A 12,280-nucleotide genomic window follows, 5' to 3' on the forward strand; every position below is an offset into this window, starting at 1 on the left:
AAGAAGAAGAAGAAGAAGAAGAAGAAGAAGAAGAAGAAGAAGAAGAAAGAAGAAGAAGAAGAAAGAAGAAGAAGAAGAGACGAGGTGGTGGGTGACAGAACTTCCAGTAAAGATTCAGAAATCCCCAAAGAGATCAATGCTTCTAAATGCTTCAGTGTGAAATACTCCATTTATAACACAAGCAGTAAAAACTAGAACGTAGGACTGTTTGGAAACAAATAAAAGAAACCAAACAGGAGCCACATATGGTTTTGTGACTTTATTCAAGTGATCAAATTTATTAGAAGTCTACTATGTGCAAGGCACTCCCTTGGGTGAGGGAGAACACAAAGCATGATATATGCCCTTCTCCTAAGGATTGCCATTTTTATAATCTAAAAAAATGCAGAAGATAAGTACACACATAGTGATAATGTCTATTTTTTGTTGTTGTTGTTTTGTTTTTCCAGTCAGAAACTCCCTTCTCTATGGGAATTATGTCAACCAATGCAGATCACAGATCAGTAGGAAATCATCTGATTCACACCTAGTTGCAAGTTGGTTAAATAGAGTCTGATGTGTGTGATTCAAACCTGGGATATCTTCATTCTGTTCATTTTCTCATATTACTTTCCAAAACTGTGCTTCTGTTTCTTATATCACAGAAAAGCTAAATGACCTATCCAAGACACATCATTAATAGGCTAAAAAAAGAGAAAGGATTAAAACTATAGTCTTTATTCCAAAATTCAGTGTTTATTTCACTATGTGACAAGTGCTTCTCATGTTAACACCTCTAAGTGTTACCTATCTGATCAATATAATGAAAATAATATTTGTAGTATTATTGTAATAATGTATGTAAAGTGCTTTGGAGACTTAAAAAAAAGTTACACATATCAGATATTTTCATTACCTGCTTTCCATAAAATGGCACTAATAATACCTATATTACCTGCCTCATAGGCTTGTTGACAATTGCCGTTCATTCTCTCTCCATAATTTTTATCTATTAAATTCTCCCCCCTCCACACAGTCTAGAATCTTCTTGCTTTTTAGTGAAACTCAGATTCAATTTAATAAATATTTGTTAAGTACCTACTATGTGCCAGGCATTATGAGAAGCACTGGAGATACAAAACTAAGCAAAAGATAATCCCTGCCCTCAAGTGTACTAATCTAACATGCAAATACATATATACAAAACAAGCTATATAAAGGATAAATAAGAAATCATTGACACAAGGAAGGCCCTGGAATTCAGAGGGGTTGGGGAAAGCTTTCCATTGGAGGTAAGATTTATTTGAGACTTAAAGGAAATCAGGGAGGTCAGTAGTCAGAGTGCAGGAGGGAGAGTCTTTCAGATTTTAAGGACAGTTAGAGAGAAGGGATTATCTTGTTCCTGAAACCAAAAGGAAAGGCTAAAGTCACTGGATCAAAGAGTAGATGTTGGAGAAAAAGGTATAAGATGATGGCAAAGTGTAATGGGAATGCAAATTTGGAAGATCTTCCCTGCCCCTAGGCTAAAATGCACCTGAAGCCTGGGGAGGGAGGCTTGTTTTTCAGTAGATACTTCTTGATTGGCCAGTGAGTCAATAAGGTTGTTACATTCTCTGAGCCAGGAGAAGGCTATATAAGCCCTGATGTGTAACTTTGTTTTGGGACTCACTTTGAGAAGTGTTCTGTGATTTGATCTGAATTCTGGGAAGCCGTTGTTGAGAGTCCCCCGGCTTTGAAAAACCCAGATGCTGATTTGGTATGGATGTAATGGTTGGACAGTTTGGAAATCTGTCTACTTGATCTGTTAATGTCTTGATAATTCTGCCTGTATACTTTGAAATTCAGGGTGCCAACTTTTCCCCTGAACAAGGTAAACGATATATGTCTGACTGATTAAAGTAAGCTTGTTAACCCATTTTGAGTTGCTTTCCTTTAACAAAGCAGATCCAAGAACTTATATGGGCAGCAAACCCTGAGGATGTGCTTGGGGTGCTTGCTGCTACAGAAAGGTAGGAGGAGGCTAGGTTATGAAGGACTTAGAATGCCAAATGACATTTTTTATTTGCTTCTGGAAGCAATAGAAAGTCACTGCAATTTATTGAGTAGAGGGAGCAGGGGAGGGGTGACATGATTAAATCTGCACTTTAGGAAAATCACTTTAGTGCTTGAATGGAGGATAGATTGGATTGGGTAGATACTTGAGGTAGGCAGACACATCCACAGGCTATTGCAATAATCAAGGCATGAGGTGATGAGGGCCTGCATCAGAGGGGTGGTAGTATCAGAGGAAAGAAGGAGGCATATTTGAAAGATGTTGTGAAGGTAAAATCAGAGGACCTTGGCAACAGATTGGATATGGGAGGATGAGAGAGAGTAAGGAATATAGGATGAGAGGGAGTAAGGGATACAGGATGATTCCTATGTGAACCTGAGGGACCAGAAGGATGATGTGCCCTCTACAGGAATAGGGAAGCTAAGAGGTGGGGAAGATTAAGGGGGAAAGATAATGAGATCTCTTTTGGATTCATCAATTTTAAGATGTCTACTTCATTTAATTGGTCTCTCTGTAAGAGGTCAGGGAACTAGAAAATGTTGAGCCAAAGTAAAAGAAAGATTATTAGAGATTCACCATAATGGGTAGACTCTTAAGGAACCTCAGTATCTGTGATGCTTATCCTGGACAAGTGGGCCAGAGTCATCTAACACAGAGTGAGTCTGCACTAGATAATTCTCCTTCTTTCTTTTTCACATGGAGGCAAGATGGGGTCTTATATACAGAAAGGTTGTGGGAGGAATCTAGGAGTGGTCTAGAGGAGGAGTTTGGGAAGGGTCTTCAGGAGGACTCCAATGAGGTCAGACTCCAGTAATGAGATTGAGGGTGGGAAGTAGCTGGAGGCTACCTGGAGATAAGAGACAATGGAACAGATTTGGGTATAGATATTTTGGGAGGATCAAGGGTGGGAGCTAGCTGGACAATGGAGGGCTATGCTAGTAACAGAGATTTGGGTGGAGCTATAATGAAAGGCTTATAGCCTCATCAAAGGGGAAGATTCAATCACAGAGTTTATGGGGGTTCCCATAGCCTGTACCTCATCATTTCCACCTTTATACCCTAGTTTTCTTAAAAGCTGCTAAAGTGATATTACTGAGCCAATGATCTTGCTGCTACTCTCTTGACACCCAGCTATCTCTAAGATAAAATATAAACTCCTCTCTTTGACATTGAAAGCAAACTGGATATGGTTCATCTTTCAAGACTTATTACACAATAATCCCCTTCATCTACTTTCCAACTACGTTGACCTACTTGCCATTCCTCATCTCCTTTCACTGTGATTTTTTAGCAGTTTTCTTCCTCCTCACCTTCACTCCTTAGAATCTATAGCTTTCTTCAAAGCTCTGCTCAAGTATCATTAGCTCCTTTATAATCACCCATAAAGAGGGTTAGGGTTGCTCTGGAGACCACAAAATACCAAAACACCAGCTCCTGCTGAATGAATTCAACTCAAGTCTTCTCTCAGCCAAAGAAAAGTAAAGTTTATTAAAAGTTTGCTTATATTGGGCACAGAGTAAGTAAGCCTGTGCTGGGTCATTCTATGGCACTCTCACCATTCTATGGCACTCACCATTCTATGATGCTCTCACTATTTCACAAACATGAAGACAAGACAGGGTCTTATATATAGAAGGCTGTGGGAGGAATCTAGGGGTGGTCTAGAGGAGGAGTTTGCAGAGGGTTTTCAGGAGGAGTTAATGAGGTCAAGGAGTGATTAATGGTGGGAAGTCTCTGGAGACTACCTGGAGACCACAAACAATGGTGGGCAAGGCCAGTTCAAGGGTGAATGGACACTTTGATAGGCTCAAGGGTGAGAAGTCTAGTAACAGAGAGTGGGAAGTCTTGTAACAGAGGCTTGGGCTCAGCTACAATGTAAGGCTTATTGCCTCATGCAAATGTCTCATCAAATGAGACTATTTAATCAGAGTTCAATAGCCTGTACCTCAAGGACTCAAAGAGAGCTGGAGGGAGCTCCCAGAGCCGATACCTCATCACTGCCCACTGAATAAATGGAGCTTTCCTTAAAATGATAAATAGTATCTATCTAAAACCAGCAGCAAATATTATCTGTAATGGGGATAAACTGGAAGGCTTCTCAATAAGATCATGGGTGAAAAAAGGATGCCTATTATCACCATTAATATTCAGTATTGTACTAGGAGTGTTCACTTTAGCAATAAGAGAAGAAAAAGAAATTAAAGAAATTGTCTAGGTGAAAAAGAAAAAAAACTACAATTTTGCAAATGATTTGATAGTATACTTAGAGAATTCTGGAGAATCAAGTAAAAACAATTTCAACTAATTAGTAACTTTAGCAGTATTACATGATATAAAATAATTCATCAGTATTTCTCTATATTGCCATTAAAACTCAGCAAGAAGAGATAGAAAGAGAAATTCCATTTAAAATGACTATAGATAGTATAAAATATTTGGGAGTTTATATGCCCAGACAAACCCAGGAACTATGTGAACACAATTACAAAACACTTTTCAAACAAATAAAGCCAGATCTAAACAACTGAGAAAATGTTAATGGCTAATGAGTAAGTCAAGCAAATACAATAAAATTGACAATTCTGTCTAAACTAATTTGCTTATTCAGTGCCATGCCAATCAAACTACCAAAAAATTATTTTATAGAGCTAGAAAACAACAACAACAACAACAAAATTCATCTGGAAGGACAAAAGTCCATGGATATCAAGAGAATTAATGAAAAAAAAATGCAAAGGAAGGTGTCCTAGTCATACCAGATCTAGAACTTTATTATAAAGTAGTAATCATCAAAACTATTTGTAGTGGCTAAGAAATAGATTGGTGGATCAGTGAAAAAGATTATTTACACAAGACATAGTAGTAAATTATTTTAGTAATCTAATTTTTAATAAACCAAAAGACTTCAGCTGGCAGGATAAGAACTCACTATTTGACAGATACTCTTTGGGAAAACTGGAAACTAGTATGGCAGAAATTAGACATATATCAACATCTCATACCATATATAAGATAAAGCCAAAATGGGCACATGATTTAGACAAAGGGGTGTTACCATAAGCATATTAGGAGAGCAAGAAATGGTTTACCTGTCAGATCTATGGAGAAGGAAGGATTTATGACCAAACAAGATATAGAGAGCATTATGAAATGCAAAATGGACAATTTTAATTATATTAAATTTAAAAATATTTTGCACAAACAAAAACAATGCAACCAAAATTAGAAGGAAAGCAGAAAGATGGGAAACATTTTTTTTTACAATCAGTGTTTCTGATACTTTATTTCTCAAACATATAGAGAGTCAAATTTATAAGAATCTAAGTCATTCCCCAATTAATAAATGGTCAAAGAATATGAATAAGGAGTTTTCAGATGAAGAAATTAAATAGTTATATGAAAAAATGTTCCAATCTATTGATTAGAGAAATGCAAATTAAAACAACTCTGAGGCACCTCTTCATAGCTATCAGAATAGTTAATAAGACAGAACAGGAAAACCGTAAATGTTGGGAAAGAAATGGGAAAATTTGGACAGTAATGCATTGGTAGAGTTGTGAACTGATCAGCCATTCTAGAAAGCAATTTAGAACTATGCCCAAAGAGCAATCAAACTGTGCATACCCTTTGATCAGTAGAGGTATTCCACTACTATGTTTGTATCCCAAAGAGATAATAAAAATGGGGAAAAGATTCATATTTAGAAAAATATGTGCAGCAGTTCTTTTTGTGGTGGCAATTATTGGAAACTGAGGGAATGCCCATCAACTGGGGAATGGTTAAACAAGTTGTGGTATATGAATGTAATGGAATACTATTGTGTTATAAGAAATGAAGAACAGGTAGATTTCAGAAAAAAACTGGAAATATCTACATGAACTGATGCTGAGTGAAGTGAGCAGAACCAGGAGAACACTATACACAGCAACAGCAATATTGTGTGAATATCATCTATGATTGACTTTGCTCTTCTCAACAGTACAATGAACCAAGAGAATTCCAAAATACTAATGATGGAAATTGCTATCCACATCCAGAGAAAGAACTAAAGAGTCTGAACTTATCTCAAAGCATACTGTTTCACTTTTTTTTTTTTTGGTGACTTTTCACTTTTATTCTGTTACTTCTTTCAGTACATGACCAATGTGGAAATATATGTAAATGATTGCAAATATGTGACCAATATCAGATTACTTGCTCTCTTGGGGAGAGGGGGACATGAGGGAAGGGAGGGAGGGAGGGAGAAAAAATTCAAAACTCAAAATCTTATAAAAATTAATGTTGATAACTCTCTTTAACTATAATTGGAAAAAAAATAAAATGCTATTTACCAAAAAAGTACTATATACATGTTAGCTATCTTTATCATATTATCCCAAACACATACTACTGTACCTGGTACATAGTAAATACTTATTAAATATTAGCTGATAAATTGATCAAATAAGGTTATATATATACTATGTAACTGTTATAAACCATAAAACATTACATTAATGTCAGTTATTGCTAAAGTGTTTGCTTCCCCTTTCAAATAGAACATCTCCCCACACATTTAACATAATCCTTTTTAAAAATACAAATACCCCCAGGGAAGATCATGTCATGAGCCACCCAAGGCAATCTTGGCACATGCAGGTAATTAGGGAAATCCATGTTTGTTATCTAAAGGGCTTAAATAAGATTAATTATTACTTGAGGCAGAGGTTTGGAGGATTGAGACAAAGAAGAGTGTAAGTAGTCTAAAGCCAGGCTGGATTAGTTATTTTTCACTATTATACAAATACCTAGTTAACGTAAGTGGAGTAATGGAATCTAAATGTGAGAGAAGATGGTTCTAAGAAGAAGGGGTTCTAAAAGGTGAGAGGATAGAGAAAACTTAACCTATTTGACAATTTTACAGGGAGAGGAAGGATAAAGTTTAATCTTGTGTGCCATTGAAAATTATTTTGTTACTCCTCCCGGGTTGTATATGTCTGACGTAAGAAATACGGTACTCTAGGAGATTATTGATCATGCCATATAAAGCACGTTTGTGAGTTCCTGTAACCCCAATCTGAGTAACTAGAGGGTTGACACTATGTGTCTTACAATATATAGCTTATAATAAGCAGGGCCTATAGTCAAATATTATAGAAAATGGCCCCATTTTTCATTTTTTTCAAGCATTCAAAACTTTTTTTTTTGTCATGAAGTACTTGGTTTTGCTGACTAGATTGGCATAAAATTCTCCATCTGACTTGATCAAGCACAAGAATAAGGAAGTAGGCGGCTAGATGGTGCAGTGAGTAGAGTGCCGGCCCTGGAGCCAGGAGGACCTGAGTTTGGATCCGGCCTCAGATACTTAACACAAACATGTAAAAACTAGCTGTAAAAACTAGTCATAACCTTGGGCAAGTTACTTAACCCCAATTGCCCTCCAAAAAGCAAAAAAAAAAAGTTTCAGGGGTGTCTAGGTGGCTCAGTGAATAGAGCACCAGCCCTGGAGTCAGGAGAACCTGAGTTCAAATCTGGCCTCATACACAACACAAAAGCTAGCCATGTGACCTTGGGCAGGTCACTTAACCCCAACTTCCCTCCAAAAAGCAAAACAAACAAACAAACAAACAAACAAAAATAAGGAAGTAACTTTCTCAATTAGTATCTCAGTCATTATAAACTTAAGGTCAGCAGGCTTGACATTTCTGCCACTCACAACTCCATAGTGGAAACACTCTGAGGCTCAAGGACATAGGGGAAGATTGCAAATAGTTTGTAAACTGTGGCTCAGATCTGTTAGTGACTTTATAAGGTCCAGACCTAACTTCAGAGACAAGTCAGGGAAGAAAAGATTCTGTCATAACAACCTTGCATATTGGTACACCTGGCCTTATGCAACCTATTATGCCTCAGAGGTTCTTAAACTGGAATTGACCAACTTCTTTCCCAACTATGGATAGATTTAAGAGGGTCCAAGAATGTTGATGGTACAACAAAGTTACAGCTTTACTTTCACTAACTTTTTACTGAAATTTAACATTTATTTCAACTAATTAAAACTATTATTCTGAAGAGTTCAAAGGCTTCAGCAGAATGCCAAAGGGGTCCATGAAACAAAAATGGTTAAGAATTCCTGCTCTAGACTAATTTCAATCACCTTCTGGGAATGGTCTGGTGTTGGTGATCTGATTAGCTTCCTTTTTACCTTGACAAGTAGTGCAAGAAAGTGCACATTTCATTTAATTTCATAGGCAACATACTTATATAGGACCTTATATTTGGGAGTGGTGGGGGGAGGGAATTTTCCCCAATAAATCAACACAGATATTTTTCTAAAAAGACCTTTTATTTGAGTCTCTGGGTTTTCTTCTGGCCATTATGTCCTCAATGAAATTCACTATCAAATAGTTACAAACTGCTTTCCAAAACTGTTGAAGAAAAAAAAATATTCAAAGGCTTCTAAGGTGTTCTCTCTCCTCTTCCCTCCCATCTTCCCCTCTCCTTTTGTACCCTTTCTTCCCTTCCCATTTTTATATGCCATTGATGAATTGATGAATATTCACTGTCTCTAGCTAACTATGTCTTTATAAAATCTGATCTCCATTATGGAGGAATGGGAAAAACTGGGCTTTCTACTATTCTATTCTTTCCCAGAATACAATGAATGAATGAAAATCCCTGGGAAGTGGATCAGGAGTTTAAAAATATTACTACTACTCATTTGGATAATGGAAAAACTCATGTACAAAGATTGTTTTACCAAAGGTCACACAGTGGTGAAATCAAGACAAAGATTAGGGCCTTGGACACAGAGCATTCTTCATTTCCAGAACTCTTTATGCAGAAACAAACCAGTAACTATCTGGAAGGTCATGTGCTACATTACTAGAAAAGTGAGTACAAATTCATCATGGTGCATTTCCTGGTCTAAAGAATAGAAAGGATAATAGCATATTTTATTGATTCTTGGGTCTTCCACATGCAATCAATATTTTTAATTAAAATTTTGATCCTTTTTCAGCTTAATATTTACATCTCACTAAGACCTTAAACTTTTGAAAGCTAATGACTTATATTAAGTTTTAAAGATATTTTAGTGTAGGCAATGGAAAGCTAAAAATATTTCATTATCCTTTTGTTTCAAAGTCAGATATTACTAGGCATAATCACTTTTCCTTAACTTAAATATACAAAGTAATCTGTTTACTATTAAGAATGTCTATTATTCTAAACATTGCCTCTTTGGGACATAAGAGATTTTTTTCTTCCAAAATAGCACTGGTTATTGAATCATTGAAAAATAAATTGACCTCAAGTTCAACTTTGGCTTTCTTCACTTCATTTTTTAAAAATCAGTCTTATTGTCCTTCCTTAAGATTTTTCAGATACAAATTATGACTGTGTGCTGCCTGGAAATGATGCAAGTACTCTCAAGACCCCTATCTTGGATTCTGTTTCCTCGGGAATGAGAATTAGAGGAGCATAACTTGGCAGGAAGAATAGTTATTGTCCTCATGCCTGAGAGGCAAATGTTTTAGAGATGTGCAAATTAGAATAAACACTACAAATTCCAAATGATACGGCAATGCTCTTTTAGGTGTGGGAGGCAAGTGTGTCTGGGGAACAAGGATTGTCTGGGGAGGATGGGTGGGTCTTAAAGGGTGGGGGCTTGTTCCAGGAATCAAAGGGACAGATGAGGTGTGGCTGAGGATTGTGTCCCTTGATAAGGAGCCTTGTCCAGCAAGAAAAAAAGGGGTGTGGGTAGGTCTTGCTGCTCTGTTTCCCCCTTTCCTCATTTTTTCCCTCTGTTTTTCCTATTCTCTTTAAACACAAAGATTATTTTCCTCTCTTTTTTAAATATAAAATTAATGAGAATTATTTGATTATTCCTCCTCCCTTTTTTTGGAAAATGTCAAGGCTCACTTAAATAGCAGAGGGATCACCTTGCTTGTGAACAACAAAGAAGGAATCTAAGATTTGAAAATAGCCATATTTCAATACATTTCCAAAACACCCAAACTTCCTTGAGAGGTGAGGAACATTCCCAAATTCTACTGAAACATTGACTTGAATCCAACAATTCTGTCTCTCTAGTATTATGAATTAGCTATTTCTTACTTGGGAAAAATAATATAGTACTTTTTTTTTCTTTCATACCTCTCCAGTAACTCTGTTTACATCTGCTGCTTATAGTAAAACACTATGAGAGCTATATTTTTTTAAAGCATAACTATTTGCAAAATGCACTTATATTCTATCTTTGCTATATTTATGACCCAGAACAAATAAGAATAATTAATAAGTTCATGAATCAAAGACTTACACTTCTACAATGAAGGATAACTGTTGGTTGATATGGTCAACAATATAATCAGTGCTTATTATATATCCAACACTCCCTTAGGCGCTGTAGATGAGAGAGGAAAATTCAAAATAATTACCTTCAAAGTGCTCCCAGTCTAAATGAGACATAATTGATACATCTGAAGCCTAGATTAATAAGACATTAATTATGATTTAGAACTAAAATGTGTGATAGATATACTAAGTGATTTGAGAATTCATGGGAACAGTTCAAGGATGATGGCTGGAGTAGTCAAAGGAGGTGTCATATATCCAATGATGCTTGCAAAAGGCTTTCAAGACTATAGGTAGGTGAGAAGGAGGAGTTTGGACATTCTAGAGAGGCAGGTCAACATGAGAAAAGGCAGGAGTTTTGGTTAAAAGTTTAGTTTGAAAATATTGACTGATTTTTAGTTTCCACATACTTGGAAAATTCTAGCACATCATCATTTATTGGCATGTAATAATTATAATGAAAAGAGGATACATTAGTTCTAAGCAAAAATAATGATTAACATGGATAATAAATAACATATACTATATATTATATCTTATATAGACCATATTATATGTTAGAATTTATCTTAGACATTAGATATATAAAACATACCTACCTACCAACCTACCTAAGTATATATACATTTATACTATTTATTAGGAGGAAAATAAAGTATACTGGTAGAACACAATATGAAGTCAAGGAACTTGGGTTTTAGTCTTGGGTCTTCCACTTAACAAATTATTTGATCTAGTCACTTTTCCTCTATAAGTTTCAGGTTTTGTCCTTGGAATATGGAGATAGGAACACTTACACTATCTATCCTATAACATAATGGTGAGAATGAAATGAGATGATATCCATAAATCATTTAGTAAATTGTAAAGTGCAATTTACAATGTCAGCTCTTACTAGGGTTATATGTACATATAGATAGTGTCTGAATCAGTCAATCAAAAAGTATTTATTAAGAACTTACCATGTGCTGAGAGCTATATTAGGTGCTAGGAATACAACTACAAGAAAAAAAATAGACTTCTTATCCTCAGTGAACTTACGTTCAAATGGGATAGAACACATAAAAAAGGTAGCTGAAGGGGAGAGGTACCTGGAATAATTGAGAAATCTGGATTGTAATCTGGTGAGAAATGAAGAAATGAAATAATTAAAATAATAGAATTAAATAAATTATTAAGTATTTACTGAATAGAAACTATATACTTAGCATATATATGTATAGACACATGCATAAATACATATATTATATGTGTGTATGAGTGGATGTATTGAAGACTAAAAAAACCCAGATTGGGAGGGCTTCTTCTAAGGGGGCATATTTTCACTGTCTTCACTGACAACAAACATATAACGACAGAGTGACTTTTGCCTTTTTTTGAATACACATCAAGGATCTACTACAGGATCTGTGTTTGAAGCATCAGTGGCAGAAAATTAGGGTAATTTTGGTCAAAAGTATTGTAGGTTGATATTATCAATATGATCTACTTGAAATCCTTAAACCTCTTTGATGAAAGAGAGGTAACTGAGAGCCAATTCTGTGAGAAATTGTGGAGGTCAGTATGCATATACACACAGACACAGACATAGACGCATACAGACACACACACATTTAACAGTTAATATGTCTCTACCTGCTGTTTACATTTTGAATAGCAATGTTACTTCAGGATGTTGCATGAAAAATACTGTACAAAGCCTGAATGTATAAGCCTTTCCCTGATGAGCCAAGATAGCAAAATCAAAAATCAATCTTTGCTGAAGCTTTTTCTGGGGCACAAAATACATATTTTATTGAGCTTGACAGGCACATAAACAAAGTGGCCTGAAGTGTATACTCCACTCAGTATGACTCATCTTCACCCGTAATGGTTTACCACACGATCAATCACATGCCTAATAGAGAAGAA

This window comes from Petaurus breviceps, unplaced genomic scaffold, assembly GCF_028583685.1.
Source record: "Petaurus breviceps papuanus isolate PSGF00001 unplaced genomic scaffold, PetGlider_PUasm1.0 90491, whole genome shotgun sequence".
Lineage (NCBI taxonomy): Eukaryota > Metazoa > Chordata > Mammalia > Diprotodontia > Petauridae > Petaurus > Petaurus breviceps.